This window comes from Sphaeramia orbicularis, chromosome 5 (assembly GCF_902148855.1).
Source record: "Sphaeramia orbicularis chromosome 5, fSphaOr1.1, whole genome shotgun sequence".
Lineage (NCBI taxonomy): Eukaryota > Metazoa > Chordata > Actinopteri > Kurtiformes > Apogonidae > Sphaeramia > Sphaeramia orbicularis.
In genome coordinates, this window is record NC_043961.1 from 4,457,678 (window position 1) to 4,478,838 (window position 21,161).

Sequence of the window (21,161 nt, forward strand, 5' to 3'; positions counted from 1 at the left end):
CATTTGGAGCATGAGACGATTCAAACCCTGGGATTAAGACGTTTCGGATCAGACTTAGCGCCACTGTTACAATGATACATATCTGACGACCATGAAAAGATGACAAACTGTATTTTACAACAATTATTTACATGTATTGATAGGATTAATGGATCAACATGTATTAAACAGTTTAGATCAGTAGGTGGTTTAGGGGTTTTGGGTCTTTAATGAGTTAAATTTCTTTCCCCATTTTTACCATGTAGTATAATAGTATACAGCTGTAGAGTTCTTAAAGTGCTTTATAAATCAAGTTGGTATGGTATGGTATACAATCACCCAGGTACATCCACTATCATTAAGCTTTACCTGGTTATTACTTTGGTAACGTTACATGCTTTCAGTTTAGCAGCTAAAGAGTGGGGCTGTGTATCTGCAAGAATCTGGCGATATGATACCAATCACGATGCTAGGATCACGATACGATATATCATGATACTGTTAAAAAGGCGATTTTTTGTTTGTTTCTTTTTTTTTAATGATTATTTCCTTAAAGAACTGAATTACAGCAGAAATATGTACAAACACTAAACACATTTTTATTTGATCACAACAGGATCTAATGCTGTATCACAAAATGTTCCTGTGTTCAAACTGAAATTATGTTTTACAGACATTACAGTTTCAGATCCTGTTCAAATGTTCATATTCTATTAGTTCACAACTAACATCAGAACATTACTTTTGTGCAATCCCAACAAAGGAACTAACATTATTTAATAAAACAGTGTTAAACAATAATAAATAAAATATAAATAAAAAAAGAAAAACAAAAATGAACCTCCACAATATCTGCATTTGAATAAATACCGGAAAATATCGATACAGTACTTTTTAATGTCAATATAGTTCTGTGAAATGAAATATCACAATATACTGCAGAACCGATCTTTTCTTACGCCCCTACTAAAGAGACTCTCTGACAAAAGAGAGTAAAGTTTCATTATGTGGTTTTGTGTGTTTGTCTGCATGCTGTTAAAAAAAAAAACGAAAGAAAAAAAATGTCTGCAGCTTTAAGCTTATTCAATGCATCCAAATAGAAATGACTTTTCTGCTGCGAACTGATACAATCAGATGAATATTTAAATTATACCTGGGTCTTCAAATAGACTGGGCACACAGAGCGGCCGGCCCCGATGGTCTGAGCCTTGGTGTTGACATAAAGCTGAAGCACACATAAACATAGCAGGGCTTCATCTGAGCAGGTAATTACTTTCTGAGCTGCAGGCTAAGTTTCACATGAAACTCAGCTTTACTGTAATACCACACTGAGAGTCATTTACTGTTATATAAACCCATCTCGTCATTACCCAGAGTTATTCAAAAGGTCTGGGATAATGCCTGGTGATAATCACAGTCATAGTACAAAAGGGAGGAGCTCTTAAAAAGACAGTGAATCAGTGAGTGTGGTTCAGGTGTGCGATCGGAGCTGACGGCTTTTAGACCACAGGCGTTCAACTTTCTTCCAAGAACCACATTCAGCCCAACTGGGTCTGAAGTGGACCGGACCAGTAAAGTAACAGCATCAAAACCTATAAATAATGACGGCTTCTTCCCTTTGTTTTAGTGCAGGAGTCTCAAACTCAACTTACCTGGGGGCAGATTAACTATTATTCAACAAGTAGATCAGGGGTGCCCAACCCTGGTCCTCGAGGGCTACTATCCTTCATGTTTTAGATGTATCCCTCTTCCAACCCACCTGATTCAAATGATAGGCCTATCATCAGGCTCTGCAGAAGCCTGATAATGACCGTCAGGTGTGCTGGGAGAGGGATACATCTAAAACATGCAGGATAGTAGCCCTCGAGGACCAGGGTTGAGCACCCCTGAAGTAGATGAAGCTCATTTATTGGGTGTAATTGTGGACGGCACATTGTCGTGGAATGGTCAAATAAATAATATATTGCAAAAAATGGGTCGGAGCATAGGAATAATCAGACACTGTAAGAAATGTATTCCTCAATGGTTGACCAGGCTATTAGCTCAGTCATTAGTCTTATCTCATATGGATTATGCCTCAGTTGTTTGGTCAAATACTAATGAAAATAATTTACACAAATTGCAAGTTGCACAGAATTAATACGGCACAAATTGTTTTGGGTTGAACAAACAGAACTAATAGAACCACAACGCACAACAGTTTGACATGGTTAACTGTAAAATCTAGATTGAAATATTCTTTATTATCATTTATTCATAACATTATCGCAACACAAACTCCAGAAATTATTCACAGAAAACTGTCATTTTTTGCTGATCAACATAATTATCGTACAAGACAAACCAGTGAAACACGGTGTGCTCTGCCTTTAGGCAGAACTAATCAGTTATAACAAACTTTTTTTTAAACTGGCCATGGCTGAATGGAATGGATTGCCAGGGTTTTGTTGTCGGAAAATAATAGAAAATGTTTTCAAAAGAAATTAAAACTTTTTTGTTTACACAGCAGGCATAAAATGGAATGAGTAATGCTAATATTGAAAGATGTCTTATGATTTGTATCAGACAGCTATTGTTTGGTGTAGGAGTATGAATGTATAGTACTTATTTTGTTTATTTATTTTAATTGCATTGGGCTGTTGTATATGTCCTGTTTGTGTGTGTGTGAGGGCGTGAATGGTGTAAGATTAATGTAAAAATGTAAAATTGTAATGTAGAGGAGACCCCAGGAAGAATAGCAACTGAATCATCAGTTGCTAATGGGGATCTGAATAAATGAAATGAAATGAAATGAAAATTCAAAAATAGGACAGGAAATAAAACAGGATAGACTAAAGAAATTATTTGTTTAAAACACTGGGATCAATATTGGTAGATGAGGTAAGGACATGATTTACCTGAATTTAAATTAAATATGTATTCTCTTCTGTTGTGTATTTAGCAACGATTACACTGTATTTTTTGTTGTTGTTGTTTAACCCTTAGGGGTCCACGGTCATGGCTGACTGAATCACATGACATTTTCAACACGTCGTTGCATCGAAAGTTGTAGACCACTGTGGACAACTGCATTTGAAAGTGTGGACTTGAAACACTCTCCAACTTTTTATTTGACATTGATAGAGCAAATACAACTGAAGATATGACATTTTAAAACCAGAGCAAACAAACGATACAGCGATATAAAGCAAGTGTTAGATTTCTGACCATATCTTTGTCATTTTTTGTCCTTTTTCAAAACGGAAAAAAACTGTCAGAATGTGGATTTTAATCCACAGACTGGATTAGCCTTAAGGCGGCCAGACACTGTGCGATTATTTGGATCGTTCTACGCAGCTCCATCTCAAACTGTGCGAATCAATCGTAAAGTCAGGCTTACGATTCATGTTCTCACACTGTACGGACCGATGCTCGTACACGACCTGACTGCTCACACTGTAGGACCATACACCAGAGGACGCACCACACGTTCCAGTGTTGTATCTGGAAATACAACGTTAAAATACCAAGGAATCCGTAAAAGTGCATAGACGATTGTGTATTGGCGTGAGTCACGAAATGGTAGTGCTAAACAAAAACCAACGAGCTGCTTTGGCAATATGTGCCATAATCTGAACCAATCAAAAAAGAAGAAAAGACGACGATGTGTTTGGTGCAGGACTTGGTTGTCCAGACGTGGACAGTATGGGCTGTCAGTCCTACAGCAAAGGGAACTAGAGGGAAGCTGCAAAAGCTAAACTGCACTAGGACAACAGCCAGCTACTGTTAGCTTGTACGCTACTGTACGCTTCTGTGTTTGCACATGCACAGTGTGAGAATTTGAGGCCCATGGGCTCGTGGCACTGCTTTGACAGTACGATACCCTCATGAGGAGCGAGCAGGATTTCAAACAGCTCCATTCTCCTTGCGAACACACAATTGCTGGTTGTGAGGTGTTAATGGCTTCTCCTTAGCCCATGTACACTGCACCAAACACCACACACCAGAGGCACATCTGGCCCCATCCCAGAAAGAGTCGCACCAGTGACAAATCGTCTCTAAAATCGCACAGTGTATGGACGCCTTTACAGGTAAGGGTGAGAATGACCGCCACCTGAACCAGATGCAGAAACCGAGAGGAGCGCAGAGGGGGTGAGAAAACACCTGCGTAAAGATCTGCTTTTATGTCAAATATTTGAGTATTGTTTTAATTTATTACAATTTTGATTTTATATTCCTAATTTTTGGAACCAATATTCACTTTTAAAGTCTTTGAAAAGGTTGATGATGATGATGAAATTCTTTATTCAGTCATCACATAATAACCAGTGTCAACAACAGCACTTCAAACATTACAAACATTACCAACAGGTTAATGACTGTAAAGGCCCAGGCAGAAGCAGAATGCTTCTATTAATGTCTGTCCTACAGAACAAATTCAGCTACCCAGCATCCAATATAGAAAAAACAAAAAAACAATGTATCCAAGCAAACAAACAAGCGAAACATAAAAAAGTGAAAATAAACCAGAGAAATAGAAAACTTAACCACCAAATTAATGGTAATTTAATGTAGACTCAAAAATAAATAATTTACCTATTACTTGTTAGAGCTTAACAGTTGTATCCTTCAAAATTTGCCTTATGTACTATTTTTTTAAATATCAAAAATGGGCTACACATTCTTAAATCCATACTGGCCTCATTCCATAGTTTAACTCCAACAACAGATATACATCTTCTTTTTGTCTCGTTTTTAGCTTTTTGTACGACAAATTTACAAACATCTCTCAAATCATATTTAGACTCATGTGTTGAGAAGAACCTTAAGCATCTTTGTGTTATGTATGACATAAATTATATACATTTTTCAAATGGGATTTTATATTTTTTGTGTTTTTTGGCCTTTTGTGTTGATATAGTAGGTTAAAGTGAAATATATGATAGGCAGATGATATAGTTGAATATAGTATATAGTATGTAAAGGCAAAATCAAAAGTACTCAAAAACAGCCAAAATAGGCTCAGACCCCTAAGGGTTAAAGTAATTAACAACCAAATACTACTACTATTATTTCTTAAAATAAGATTTTCATGATCTATTGTCTATAAATTAGTTCTTATATCTCACTAATAAGTTCCTCTTTAGGTGATTCTGTCTTATTTTAAGTGTGACGAGATATTTGGACTAGAAATGAGAAAAATACACTTGGTCAGATTTAGTAAAGAAAGTAAAGAAATGGATAGTTGTGTTTTATAGTTTGAGCTGCCTCACACTGACTGATGCACTGGAACAGGGACAAACGCTGCACAAAAAATTCAGGTGTGGGATTCACCGGATGCAAAAGCACGTGAAGTACACACACACACACACACACACACACACACACACACACACATATATATATATATATATATACATGCCCCAAGGCGCTTATATCAGACACAAAAAGAAATAATTCAGCCTGGCACTCAGAATCACCTCTGATAGTCCCCAGCCATGAAATTTCAGCTTTAGCAAAGTAGTAGGCGCAAAAAGGGACGAAAAAACAAACGACACACACACTCACACACACACACAATCACACACACTCACACACATGCTCATGCACCCACCGACAAATAGAACTGCCAAATTTGGATTTGGCGAAGGATCTTTCTCCCTCCCTCTCTCTCTCTCTCTCTCTCTCTCTCTCTCTCTCTCTCTCTCTCTCTCTCTCTCTTCGTCTCTTTATCAGTGTGAAGGAAGCCTGCTCGTCTGTGATTGGTGCCTGGTGGGCTCGGTGCCACACAGGGGCAGATGTTAAACTCGGGTCCTTGCTTCTCTTACATAACTTCTGTTTTATCGGGCCAATTCCCTGCAGTGTAATGAGGCCAATAAAATCAGTGCCTCGTTAGCATACTTATGTAAGCTGAACTAATGAACTCCCTGAGCAAGGACAGGAAAAAGGGGGTATATTTAGAGTGTGTGTATTTCTACGGGAATAATCAATAGGGGTTGAATTAGTAATGAAGTTGTCATTTTTTTTTGTGTGTGTGTGTCAGTCTCTGTAGTCAGAAGTCAGCCCCACTTTGTGATCAAGAGCCATGGAAATGGTTTATGGCGCAGTCAACACAGTCTCCCTTTAATCCGCTGAATACTTACATTAGCGGAGCGCCGACAGCGAGGCAGCATAGCATAAGCCGTCCTGAATGCTTTCCAGGGTGACAGAGGGGGAAAAAGAAGCGGAAAAAGGGTGAGGGACAGGTCGAGGAGTGGATCAACGAGGAGGACGAGAGGGCTGAAGAAGAAGAAGGAAAAAAAAAAAAAAGAAGACAGGGTGAGGCTAGGACAGAGACGCAGCATGTCAGAGAAACACAGGAAGAGGTGGAGGTGGAGGGGGTGGGGGTCAGGAGGGGGGGGGGGGGGCAGCGAGTCGGGGCTCCTCCGTAGGGGTTTGACTTCAACGCCCTGCCTTCTTTTTTTATGTCTGGAATCTCACTTCATTTCTTTCATGACATCTCCGCCTGGTCTGGTCCATGCACCGATGCCCTGCCCTCCTTCCTTCCTCTGTCTGGCTGTTCTTCTGTCTTTTTCAGAGGCATGATGGGAACTCTAGGTGCAGGTGTGTGTGTGTGTGTGTGTGTGTGTGTGTTCTATCTACGCTGGAGTTCCAGATAAGCCTCTCTAAAACAGTGTGAGATCGACAGAGCTGCAGGCCACCAGCTAAGATTAGGAACACCCACCCTCTGAGCGCGTGCGAACCCAACACACACCAGTGGAACAGTCATACTTTTGATTTAGTTGTATGCGTTTATTTTATTTTATTTTTTTTTGCCAAGTTGTACTTAAAGTGTACTAATAATATAATCTTATATTAAAAATGTTATCATCCCTCTGTGTTTTCAGCGCTTCCACTGTGGTGTGTTTTACAGATAACGCTTTTACTTAAAGGTATAATTTATAAGATTAAGAAAAAGTACCTTTAACTATCAACAGAGGAGGGCAGCGTTTTGTCTATTAGGGTTCATTTTGTGGTCAAATAGCGATTAAAACTAACTGAACCCCACCTATTCCACACATAAATGGAAGTCATTAGTCTGTAATTTTGACGCCACGACGTTGGCTTCCATTCCCTGAAGGTCTGTACATATGCAAATCTTGTATTTTTTCTGCTTTTTTAGTGTATTCTGTTCATATTAGTAGTAGTAGTTGTAGTTTATTTCGAGCACATAGAATCATCAGATAACAAAGAATCATACAACATGGTCAAAACAAATAAATACAATTTTTTTTGCGCTCGTAAAGGAGAGGGAAGAAGTATAACTTATTGACTCCACCCCCTTTTTACAAACTAATAATCAAACGAGATCCGCCTCCTTTGCTTTGTTAACACACATTTTCCTCTGTATATTTTTTACAATAACACAAAACATCCATAAAAACCATTCATATACACTGTTTTTTTAGTCGCCTCATACACAATCAGATTTGCAATAATCAGCCATTTTTAATATAAACTATAATATACATATCCACCTCAAATATTTACTCCAAATACAATAATCAATAAATATGATCGTATCTTCCTATCATGATAACCAGTTAACTATAATATCTTATTTTACGCGTACTTCTAATGTTCTATATTTTGATATTATAGTGGATTTATACGTCCTTATATTCATATTATATCATCCATATTATTTATTGCTTTTATCTTTTCACACTTACTTTCCTTTTATTTTTGCATTTTAGTCCAATAGATGAAAGGCTCTGATGGACTTTTGGTATCAGTGTCGTCCGTCCGTCACCTGTCCGTCAATTTTTTACGAATCTTCTTCTCCAAAACTGTCCGTCAGAATGACTTGATATTTGTTGTGGAACATCTTTGGGGTAAAGTCGACTAAGTTTGTTCAAAGAATTGGGAAATATAGATTTTGTAACATTTTTTATGGATTTTTGGAATTTAAAAAAATCCCCAGATGTTTATAAACAGACAAATTTCAAAGTGCAGAGAAAATGGAATAAAAAGTGACTTTTTCTGCAAAATCGATCATCAACTGAACATAAAAACAAGTCTCCTCCATCCACTGTCACTGATCCAACTCTATGGGTTTTACTGGTGAATGAATGTTGTAGAAGATGACGGTGTTTCCACGGTAACTACGGAGCCTCTGAGCTTCCCAGTGGGTCATAACTGATGACCATGAAAAGACGACAAACCACATTTTACCCAAATTATTTACACATACTGACAGGATTAGTGGGTCAGCAGGTGTTAAATATATTAGATCAGTGGTGGTTTTGTTCGATGCTGGGTCTTTATGGGTTATTGTTGGTTTCATGACAGCCACTGTTTGTTTTTTCCATTCCAGACTTTTAATTTAAGGGATTATTGACTCTCAGCCACCCTCAGACATAGTAGATGATGGTAATTCTCCTTAATGCTGCGTGCCACCTGCTGTAAATGCTGTGGATCTACTGTAGAACTGTCCTGGTACAACATGGTGGACTCATGCTCATCTGTGGAAAGAAGCAACTCACCTTCACCTCCTGAGACCCGGCCATGCATTTTTGTCCTTTTTTTTTTTTTGCATGTTTGTAGTGGACAAGAGTTTCACAGTTTTGCTTAAAAAGGCTGCCCACTGCGATGGACATTTCACAAAAAACGAGGCTTGTGGGTAAGGCGAGGGTATTTACCTGAAATCCCCCCAGTCCTCTGCTGTATAATAGAGCAAATAAATGACACAATGTGCAAAAGATACTTATTCAATTTTGGATGAACGATATGAACCAAATTTGAGCTTGATGACCTACTATATATATGGGCTACACTGTAAAAAAAAAAAAAAAAAAAAATGGTATTATTCTGGCAGCTGGGGTGCCAAAAAAAATACTGTTAACAGAAAATAACCATTTCATAAAAACATTTACGAGAAATGTTTTCCATGATTAAAATAAATTTTTTTGGCCCTAACTTTGCATGATATTTTACATATTTTTTTGACTTTTTAATGTTTAATAAAGAATATTTACATGTATTAAAACAATCAAATTATCTATAAATACATATATATAATTTTCAATGACACTCAGTTGTATAATCCACTGATAAAAACTGTATTTGGACAGTTTATCGGTGCTTATACATGTTATACATTCACAAAAATACATTTATTCAACATTTTTGTTGTGAAACCTCCTGTAATTACACAAGATATTTGTCAATTAACAAACAAGTCTGGTTCAACTGACAGAACAAACACTTCTTTTACTGTTAATTGTCAGTAATTTTTTTTATCTGGTTTTAATATTTTTTTTTACGGTATTAAACTTTGAATTAACAGTTTAATCTCATAAAGAGAAAAGAAATATTTGTGAAATTATGATACATTTGCAAATGTATTTTAACTGTATTTTTCTGTGAAAAAGAAAAAAATTATTTTAAAAAAATTGAATTTTTGTGGTTATTCACAGTAACAGTTTTTTCATGTTATTTTGCATTTGACATGTAAAATCACAGTCTATTTTTGTCATTTCATTGATAATTTCCTGTATCTTAAAAACACAGGAAAAATCTGTAAAATAAAAAGTGAAAATTCAGTTAAATTATAGATTTTTTTTTTTTATAGTGTATACACTGTAAAACAACAACAACTGATTTTTCAGCAGAAGTGCCACTTTTGGACATGTGATACTATTCATGGAACACCCCTAATCTACAGGTTCCTTCCCCTAGTGCTCACCTACGTATGTTGGTGCTACAGGGGGAAAGTTATCATGTTCACACTAAGGATATCTGGCCTGAATAATGTCAAAAAAGATATCATATATTTGTTGGACGATCAATATGAACCAAGTTTGAGCTTGATTGGTCTTCTATTTCCTTAATAATGTCCAAAAACACGGATTTTTCAACAGAAGCTCCCCCAACAATTTGGAAAAAACACCCCCCAGTGTCCAAATATGACATTATGTAAACTGAAGGTAATGGCATGATGAAAAAGAACTGTTAGACAACTGATATGAACTCAGTTTGAGCTACATGGACCTGATAGTAGAATAATGATCACAGAACCAATTTTTCACCACAAAACTCCACCGAGTGAATGAAAATGACCCCATATGAACTCTGGATGGTCGACAGAACATGGACATTTGGAAGACCATCAATATGAACCAAATCTGATCACAATCAGTCTACACTGTCAAAAAAAAATCTGTAATTTAACAGAATTTTCACTGTTTATTTTACAGATTTTTTCCTGTATTTTTAAGATGCAGGAAAATATCAATGAAATGACAAACATACACTGTGATTTTACATGTCAAATGTAAAATAACATGAAAATACTGCAAAGAACAAATAACTTGTCTTTTAGTGTTTTCTACTTAATAGTTTAAGTTCAATACTTTTAGCATTAAAGTTGAACCTACTTAAGCCAATTGATTAGTCGATCATTACTCAGATCATTTAAGTGCAATCAAATTTTTGGAGTAAACTCTACTTATCTGGGCTTACAGTGCAGAAAAAGAAAAGCACAGTACAACATTTTAAGACTGTTTCTACTTATTAAATACTGACTCTACTTCATACCTCTGTTAAATAAACTCCTGGTAGCCTATTTGACTGGGAGAAATTAAAGTCAGGGCCACTAATTGGGGAAATACAGTAATTATCAATATTATATTCCACTTCTGCAATTACATCCTCCTAAATCCTTCTTAATCTTTAATGAAGAACATGCAACTCCCCTCTGTTGTATTTCCTTTGTCCGACTTAATAATGGAGTGTGTTCACATTGTGTTTCTCCGCTTCAAACACTTGACACACACATGCAAGGTTACACAAACACACACTACACAATGCTTTGGTTTGCTCTGAATTTGATGTCTTAACATCATCAGTCCCTCCCTCCTTTTTTTTTCTCGTGTCTGCAGCGTTTCCATTTGGGAGAGCGGCGAGGCCCGAGATTATATTCATCAGAGGGCAGGCTTTATCTGCGCTCTAAAAAGGAAGAGGAAAAGGAGGAGGAGGAAGAGGAAGAGGAGGAGGAGTGGGAGGAGGAGGCGAGGCGGCTAATAATTGCAGCTGGCTTGTTTTAATTGTGTCCAGAATCCCTGGTGTTTGCAGGGGCCAATAGAGGCACTGTTGTGTTGATCACTGCTCTTTTTAATTCTTCTTCTGCACAATAAAAGCACAGAAACATTCAGACACAACGACACTCGATCTGTCAACAACAACAGCAGCTATTATGTCGCTGCCTCCTTAACGTTAACCCCCTGCTTGTGAGGCTCATTCCCATGATTTTTGTATGTATCTGCTAGTGTTAAAAGTGGGTTTTGTGCTCTTTGAGTCTTCTGTCCAAAAGCTGCCAAGTGAAAATCAGCAGCCAGCGGTGACTCGGCCAAACACAGCGGCAAGGCGGCATTCAACAGAAACAAAAAAAAAAAACCTGAAAAAAAGAGAAAACACATGAAAACTTTCCACTTTGATTGAGCTAATTTGCATAAAGAAAAAGAAGCCGTCCCTGGTGGGATTCAGAATTGGACGCCGTGGTGGACCGACGGCTGTGGTTTGTGAAGTTGACCAAGGTTGTTGCGTTCAAAGAGCACAGACTGCAATCAACCTGCTGCAGAAAAACACCACCATCTTTAATCAGGAGCGAAGCATGTCAAGAAAAAAAACAAAAAAAAAAAAAAAAAACTTCTCCCGTCTGTGTTTTTCTTTTCTCTCGCCACCTTTTGTTTGATGTGTTTGCGAGAGAGGCGAGGAAGACGTGGAAGGAAAAAGACGAGGAGAGGGAAGTGTGTTTGCGTGTGGTTTCATTATTGGGATAATGAGTCCATCTGGGACCGTATGAGACAGTTCAGGTCCCCTGTGCTCGTCTCCGGCATTCATCGGAGAGGACACTTCTCCAGCTCCGAGCCAGAGGACGTCGAGCGTGGCGCCGCGGCCTCGTTAGCACGCCTGTCGACCGACGCAGCCGCCACGCAGAGATCCGTTCAAGAGCACCGCCGAGTGTGTCGCATCAGGAATTTCTCTTCTTCTACGGGGGCTGTGTGTCGTTTTTGTCCTCCACTTCAGCCACGCTGAGGGTCTTATTGTGAGCGCGACCGCAGCGAAAACAGGAAGTGACAAATCCTGCCTTTCAATATTTAAAAAAAAAAAAAAAAAAAGGAGGCAGCTTGATAAAGCGCTATGCAGCATATTTTTGTGACAGAGCAGGTTGGCCAAGTTCATTCAGAAGGTTCTTTTAACTTTCTGAAAACAGCACTGATGTTGACGGGGCTGAAACAAACAAACCTCCGTGTGTTTTAGCAGAAAAACACTTTATCATACTAACCTTAGAGAACATCAATTCAGTGAGTTTGAAATTCATTCAGAAGGTTTTTTTTTACTTTCTGTAACAGGGTTGAAATGAACAAACCTCCACGCTGCACAAATCCAAATCTGACCAAGTGTATTTGTCTCATTTCTAGTCCAAATATCTCATCGCACTTCAAATCAGACAGAATCACCTGAAGAGGAACTTTTCAGTGAGATAGAAGAACTGATTTTTAGACAACAGATCTGGAAAATCCTATTTCAAGAAATCTTAGCAAGATAAGTTTTGTCTGTTTTTTTTAATGATGACATCAGCCTGATCAGGGACTACAGGTGGAAATGAGCACTTAGCTGGAACCTGGCACACTACATCTGTCCTTTTTAAGGTTAATGTATAGTGTGCATTGTCCCTGTCTAAATAAATAAATAGAAATAATCATAATAATTTTCACTTGTTCCATTGACAGATTTCTTTTGCTTGAATTAAGAAAAAAAATCTGTCAATGGAACAAGTGAAAATTATCTTGGCATCTTTATTTTTGATACTATTCACACACGTTAGACATATACTGTATTTTTTTTTTTTTGTACTTTTTATTTTTATATCCATACAATAACAAGATACAGTGATCAAATATGAGCACCTTCCCCCATATGTTCATTCATTTTATATAAACTCTTCATTCACTGAATTGACAGAAAGTGTGTTTATAGTAGTGCTGTCCAACGATTAAAAGTTTTAATTAGATTAATCACAGGGTTGCTGTGGATTAATTTTGATTAATCATGATTAAATATCATTCATTTTTTCATTTATATTAATGACGTTTCATTTTGCATGAGCAAACAGACTCAAGAAAGAAGGGAATATATGTGAACTTAACGGGTTTATTAAACATCTTCAACAGTTTCAACAAAAAAACTGTGAACAACTGTTCCGTCTTGTTTTTGTTTTTTTTGTCTTCATATTTCCATCCAGACGGCCAACATACTGTTTAGTGTCTTCCATCTTTATGGGTGGGTTCTGCTGCCTGTCACTGCCGGATCAACTGACCATTTGTTCATGTGCGTTAACGCTTCCTCTACTTGGACAAACTGACCTAAATGCTTTGGCAGAGATGTGCACTGCAGATGGGTTAATTGCGTTAAAATTCTTAATCTGATTAATCATGATGATGAATTAATTTCCATTAATGTGTTAATTTTGACAGCCCTAGTTTATAGTATTATCAGAACATACAAGACATTACTCAGATATAAGATTCATGTACATGACATTAACTTGTTGACACCGTCACCACTTTCTGTGTTTGGTTAAAAGTCTACATATAAAAATAAAAATATAAATAAAAATAAAATAAAAATAGATTAATTCCATAATTTTGGGAATACAGTCTCATAAAAACTGAAACTATTACATATTAAACTGTTTGTCATTTGTTCATGCAGTGCTTTTTGCTTTTTTTTACTGCAGATATAATGTGCAAAGCATAAATAAAAGCAAAATGTGTCTGTTTTGAAGGATCTAAAATATAAAACATGCTTTGAGTTATGTCACACTTTTTTAAACTCCATAATTCCATATGTGGCCATTCATAGTTTTGATGCCTTCAGTGAGAATCTACAGTGTAAATAGTCATGAAAATAAAGAAAAACCAGGTGAGTCCAAACTTTTGACTGGTAGTGTATATGTATATCTATATCTATCTATCTATCTATCTATCTATATATATATATATATATATATATATATATATATATACACTACCAGTCAAAAGTTTGGACTCACCTTCTAATTTAAATGGCAAGAGATGGACCACAGATGCCCAACAAATGCTCAGTATCACCGGGAACTCCTTCAAGACTTTTGGAAAACATTTCAGGTGACTACCTCATGAAGCTCATCCAGAGAACGCCAAGAATGTGCAAAGCAGAAATAAAAGCAAAATGTGTCTATTTTGAAGAATCTAAAATATGAAACATGCTTTGAGTTATGTCACACTTTTTTAAACTCCATAATTCCATATGTGTTCATTCATAGTTTTGATGCCTTCAGTGAGAATCTAAAATGTAAATAGTCATGAAAATAAAGAAAAACCAGGTGAGTCCAAACTTTTGACTGGTAGTGTATATATATATATATATATATATATATATATATATATATATATATATATATATATATGTGTGTGTGTAGGTGTGTGTGTGTGTGTGTGTACACACACAGTAGATAGATAGATAGATAGATAGATAGATAGATAGATAGATAGATAGATAGATAGATAGATAGATAGATAGATAGATAGATAGATAGATAGAAAAAGAAAATAATAATAAATTAATATATGTTGTAGGTTAAAATATGATTAAACAAATGGATACTGATGCAAAATATAAAACTGCACATGAATTTGTTTTTTTTTGTTTGTTTGTTTTTCAGTATTACCTTCCAGACTTTTTTAAAGTTGGGCCATAAAGTCGAAGAAACTGCAGCGTGATTGTTGTCAGAGTTCTGGGGTCTGTATTTTTGTGAATGACCTTGGAAGTGATCAAAACTAAAGTACGCTCATGCATTCTGTTCCGTCACAAACCAACAGCTGGTTAAAGAAGTGGAGAATAAATCACATGACACTTCAGTCCAAGTCAAAGCTCTTCAGTCTGAGCGTGTGCAGAGTTCACACAGCGTCAGCATCACTTCTTTATTCTCCTCCTTTGTCTTCTTCTTAGGTTCATGTGGAGCGCTGCTGTGTGGTGCATCCTAATCGCTGGAATACACCTTAAAGTATGGATTTTTCCATAGATGTGAGCCATCAATTTAGCACCCATGGCTGATGTGATTTTAGCCCAGCTGGGTTTGGTGCCTGCTTCCTGTTGGGAGAATCACAAACGTTAATCAATAGACTCTCTTTCTATGCCGAACCCTCTCTCACCTCCAAAACAAGCCAATAAAAGAGCAGCTCCCCCTCTTACTCCCCCGTCGCAGACACATAAAAACAACTTCGTGGCAAGACGTCAGCGCCCCGCCGACTCCAAAGCACCTTGGTGAATGTGTGGTGTTGTGACACGGTGCTCCGGCTCCACCTTTGTCTGCAGCGTTGGCAGCCGGCGCTATCCGCTCCTTCTATTCTCCCCTGACCCAAATAAATAAATAAATAAATAAGTGAATCAGGCTTGGTGGGCAAGCCCTGCAGGAGAGAAGAAAAGCCGCTACGAGTGTGTGCAAGGTCGGAGATAAGTGGAGGTATTAACTTGTGGAACGAGACAGAAAGAGACCAGCAGAGCTTCGCATGCGGGCCTGCATTCAGAGCTGCAGCTACAGTGGAGCACAGGAAGTACACAGCGACACTTCCCTTGTCATTAATCACACTGACAGGCCTTTTGTTGTCACTTAGCAGCTGTGTGCCGGGAACATTACACTACTGTTCCTGACTACACACATGTATGCAGAAACTACACACCGCCATGCATATACTGAACATGTGGGGCCCAGCAGGATCTGGATCTGGATCTGGATCTGGATCTGGGTAGGACCTACTCAGATCTGTGTTATCCCAACTGCTCTTGAGACAAAGCAGAGACTGAAGAAAAGCAGGAAAAACTGGGAAAAGTGATTGTTGGAAACATGAGATGACCTCTCCCATCCCAAGGTCAAAAAATCATAACATCACATGAGAATTAACCCATAAAGACCCAGTGCTACTTTTACTGCAATTACAAAAATTAATCTTTCTCTCTATTTAGCTGTTCTTAAGTCTTTTGTCACCATTTATTGTATTTTATCCTCTGAATTTTGCATTTTTCAGCGAAAATCAGGTATTTTCCTATATTTATTTGACTGATCAGGAAGATGGTCATTAAAGCTCAGATTAAACTTGAGGGTTATTATATCAGAAACAGAGAAAATGTGACTTTTTCAACAAAATATATCTTTTTTTTTTTTTACATAAACCCAGTGCGTCCATCCACTGTCATTGATCCAACTCCATGGGTTTTACTGGTGAATCAATGTTGTAGAAGATGACGGTGTTTCCACGGTAACTACGGAACCTCTGAACGTCCAAATGGGTCATATCTGATGACCATGAAAAGACGAAAAACTGTATTTCATACCAATTATTTACATGGATTGATAGAATTATTTGATCAACAGGTATTAAACAGTAGATGATTTTGGTCTCCAGTGGTTGTTTGGGTGTTTATGGGTTAAAGGAAGACCCAGGTGTTTACCCAGGAGGTGAGCGTGACAAATTCATGGGGCCCAACATTTGTGTGTCCAGTGGATACAGGTTAGAAGGAGTGAAAATTTAATGTAAGATCCACTGTATAATAGAGGAATAGAACCAGGGAGTTGGACATTGAAAGTATGTAAAGTTTCAGTTTCGTTTGACCCCAGCGTTAGTTACGTTAGTTGTGGACTGCACCCCACGTATATACACTACCAGTCAAAAGTTTGGACTCACCTTCTAATTTAAATGGCAAGAGATGGACCACAGATGCCCAACAAATGCTCAGTATCACCGGGAACTCCTTCAAGACTTTTGGAAAACATTTCAGGTGACTACCTCATGAAGCTCATCCAGAGAATGACAAGAATGTGCAAAGCAGAAATAAAAGCAAAATGTGTCTATTTTGAAGAATCTAAAATATAAAACATGCTTTGAGTTATGTCACACTTTTTTAAACTCCATAATTCCATATGTGTTCATTCATAGTTTTGATGCCTTCAGTGAGAATCTAAAATGTAAATAGTCATGAAAATAAAGAAAAACCAGGTGAGTCCAAACTTTTGACTGGTAGTGTAACTGCCCCCAACTGCTCCAACAAAACCCCCCCTCCCAACAAAACAAAACTAAACAAAACAGAAACATCCCCCGCTCTGTGTTTTCTGACAAATTGTACCTTGTTAATTGTCATTATTCGTGTCATTACCTCTGCTGTTTGTTTGTTTGTTTGTTTCCAGATTTACGGGAAAACTCTTCCACCCATCTTCCCCAAATCTTCCTCACAGATAGGCCTAGGCCCTGGGACCAACCCATTAAATTTTAGCCCCAGTAGGCCAAAGTTCAAGGTCACAGCAAGGTCACGACATCTACAGTTTTCTTATCTCTCATCATTGAGCAATTTTCCAAAATTCATCAAAAATTCAAAACAACTCTGATTAGCCTCCAGTTGGATCCACCTGTAGCTTAGAACAATATCTTGTATCTGGAACTAAACTGTCCACATCCACTGTGGAATGTGGACTCTGTGGACATTTACATTTAACATTGAAAATCCCATTTACCACACATTTTTCATTATAAATAAATAAATAAATAAAAACTGCAGACCCCTGTAGACCTATAGTTCAAATCTTAATTCAGTCAAACTATAACTATAAAAATAAAAACCTATAAAAATGTATTACCACGTTTGACCTTAATTTTTCTGCTGTATGGAACAACCTTCAAACTGTTGAATTTAAACAGAAATAGTCGATCCACACGTGCAGACCGTTTGGGGTGCTTGGCAGAGGTTGGCGTTCTCTGAACACTTGTTATTCACGTCATTCATGTCATAAACTGGCTTCAGAGTCTGGTTTCAACCTTCTCTGTATGTGAAGTGTCATTAGATAACTTTTATGATTTGGTGCTATATAAATAAACTTTGATTTGATACCAAGATTTTTCTTAGCGGTAGTTCTCAGCCAGAAAAAAAAGGAAAATATAAAAACAGTCAAGAGTGTTCAGACTATGTACATTATCAGTGTTGTGTGGAACGAATTATAGTAATGTTAGTGGTCGGTTGATAGGTTTATTATTTTAGATTTCTTCTTTCCTTTTTTTTTGTTTATTTATTTTTGGTTTCTGTTGGATTTTCTTTCCATTTTGGTTTATTGTTGCCACTCCCCCTTTTGGGATAGAATGAGGCTGGTCACCACACACCTGTTTTGCCACACAGAGCAGAGCAGGACTGTGCTGAACAAAGAAGTGAGGTGAGCACAAAGAACATTTGAGTTTGATTTGTTTGACACATTATTTTGAACAAATATCAAGCTTGACAGTCATGTGGAATGGGTTGGGTTTTTTTGTTGTTAAAGCGCAGTTTGGTTCGCATACCTGTTATACATTGGATGAGTGAGGAGTTTGCGCCCTTGGAGCAAGGTATGTGTTAATTGTAGTGGCATGTTTTTTTCTTTTGTTTGTTTGTTTTTGTTGTTTGAAATGTGTGTATTAAATTACAATTATGAGTAATATGTCTTGTTTGTGTAGAGGAAGTTACATGTATTGTCATGCCTGCAGCCAGACGCTAGTCTGGTTTTGTCTGTCTTTCATGTTTGTCTGTCACTTCCTGTTTTATTTTGTTAAGTTTCCCCTCATGTGTCTTGTCTGTCGTCTTTACTTCCCTTCCTTGATCGTGTTCACCTTTCCCCTGATTACCTGTCTCCGCCCTGATTTGCTCCACCTGTGTCTCGTTGTCTTCCCTCCCTTTTGTGTATTTAAGTCCAGTCTCTTGCCCTGGTCAGATGCCAGTTTGTGACTCTCGTAGTTCTTACCAGCGTTCTGATCTTGTCTGTCTGTTTGATTACCTGTTTTGACCCGTTTTTGCCTTCCCGGTTTTTGTCTACTGCCTGCTCCCTGTCGGTTTTGTCTGCCACATCTGCTACCCTGGTTCTGATCGCCCAGCCTGACTTCTGGTACGTGAGTTTAGTCCAACCCTTATGTCCTGTCGCCTGTTTGATAGCTTAACTGTATATGACCTGTTTCCGCCCCTGACCTCCCTCTGCTTTTCCCTAGTCGGGAGTAAGGCTCCAGTAACCGAACGGAGAAAGGGATTAACGTCCTCAGCCCGGAGGACGAATCCGAAGAGGAAGTCTCCACCAATTTATCCTCAAGATTGTGTCACTCATTATCATCATCCAATTGTTTGTGAAATCTGTGACTAATAAATCCCTTGAACTTTATATTCTGCCTCTGAGTTCTGCATTTGGATTCTGTGCCTGTACTAGTGCCATTACATGTATTCTATATATATTTGCATGCATTCTATTTGTCACATAGGCTTTTACATCTATTCCCTGTGTCCTCGCATAGACCACGTAAGAGTGGATGACTTTCTTTGTAGTTTATGACACCTGTAAATTCTTAACCTTTTATGACCTTATCTGTTGTGTTTAGGCCACAGACCAGTGTGACACTTGGGGGCGGGGGGGGTAAAATTGAGATCTCACAGCCTCTCAGAAAAGGCCTTATCTCTGAGTTCTGGGTCTCTCTGGCTCTGGTATAAGACACAGAAACTCAGATGAGTCTTGGGACTCTCAGACAGACAGCCTCAGCCTCTTTCTGATGTGCACCCCTTTATTGGAGCTCCAATAAACTTTCTTCCTTGAAGACACTGATCACTTGAACTGACCCTCCTTTATTTTAGACGAATTAGTAGAGTATTATTTTTTCCATAACATTTGTAATGTATGTGCTTTTAAAGAAAATGTAACCAAGTAAATTTTGTAAAATAACTTATGTAAAAATGTTTGTGTTTTAGTTTCACGGTGCATGATGATGGAATAAAGATTTGCACCAGTCGAACTCTACACCATTTCTTTGATGCCAAGGGCTGCTACAAGTAATGTAACTACTTTTTTCAGGTAAAAAGTAGTCTAACTTGCGGACTCGGACACCGATTGCAGTCACATGGCAACGTACCGTACTGGAGTGCGGGCAGTCCAGACCCAGGACTACCTTCTCAACTGGACTCGGGTTCTGTACTCGAGCACGTAACGGTGGCATTCACATGGATAAAATTAAGCGGACTTTGGGGTCCAGCGTACTCGGATACAGACTCGAGTACACTGTGTGAAAACGCTCTAATTAATAAAGAATTCAGACCCAAGCAGAGCGTTTACAGTTTACGGAGACCACAGGGAAATGTTTAAAAATGCGTAATTCCATTTAAAAAAGCAAAATCTCACTGTTTTAAAGGAACACTCGACTGCCCTCACGTCTCATTCCCTCAAAGAGTGTTCAAACAATAAAGCTGTAACTTTATTCTAAAAAATTAATATGAGGAGAAAAAGTTGACATTGTACAAGGTGTGATATGAATAAATGATAAATGATCACAGAGTTTTTCTTCAGGTCCAACAGAGGCAGCGAATATTTCTGTGCTTCCCACAAAAGAAAAACAGCGAGAAAATGATTTGTGTCAATTTTCTATCAGTGAATAAAGCTGCTCTTGCTCCATCTGATCTGTTTCATTATAAGATTGGAAAGTAAACAGCAGTCTGCAACACTCATCCGAATTATATTTTAGCCTCATTACCATGTGAGACAGACTCTCACCAAAACAATTGGTGGAAACTGTGCATAATGACCATGTAACATGGCAATTACTTATGACTACGCATTATCATAGCTACGCTTAATGTGACCTTTGAAGTGTGAGACAATATGCAATTTGAAATTTCTCACCTGATATGCCAAACTATCTTCCAAAGTCATACACACTTTGAGGGATGATTGTGAATGCAGCACATGGAGCGATCCGCTAGAAAAACACAGGGCGCTTTGTGACTCTCCACACTTTCTACAAAGACAAATTAGACGAGATAGAGCTTCATTTTTGTTGCTTTGCCTGGTGGAACTTAATGAAAGTAAAGCCTATTTTAACAAGACAATTCTCCATGCAGGGAGTTTAATTCATGTATGGCTGCTGGCCAACACTTAAAATATAGTCTGAATATCCCTGCTTTCTTCACTATCTCTGACCCTGTTACCAACAGGGACCACGTATCATTTCCCACCTGGCACCGGCTAAATTAACAAGTTTAATTCTTTTCAGACAGATTTCATGACAGCAACAGATGAAACCCACGGGCCCAAAGGAAAAACCAAGGCAAGACGGTGCAGATAGAGCCTA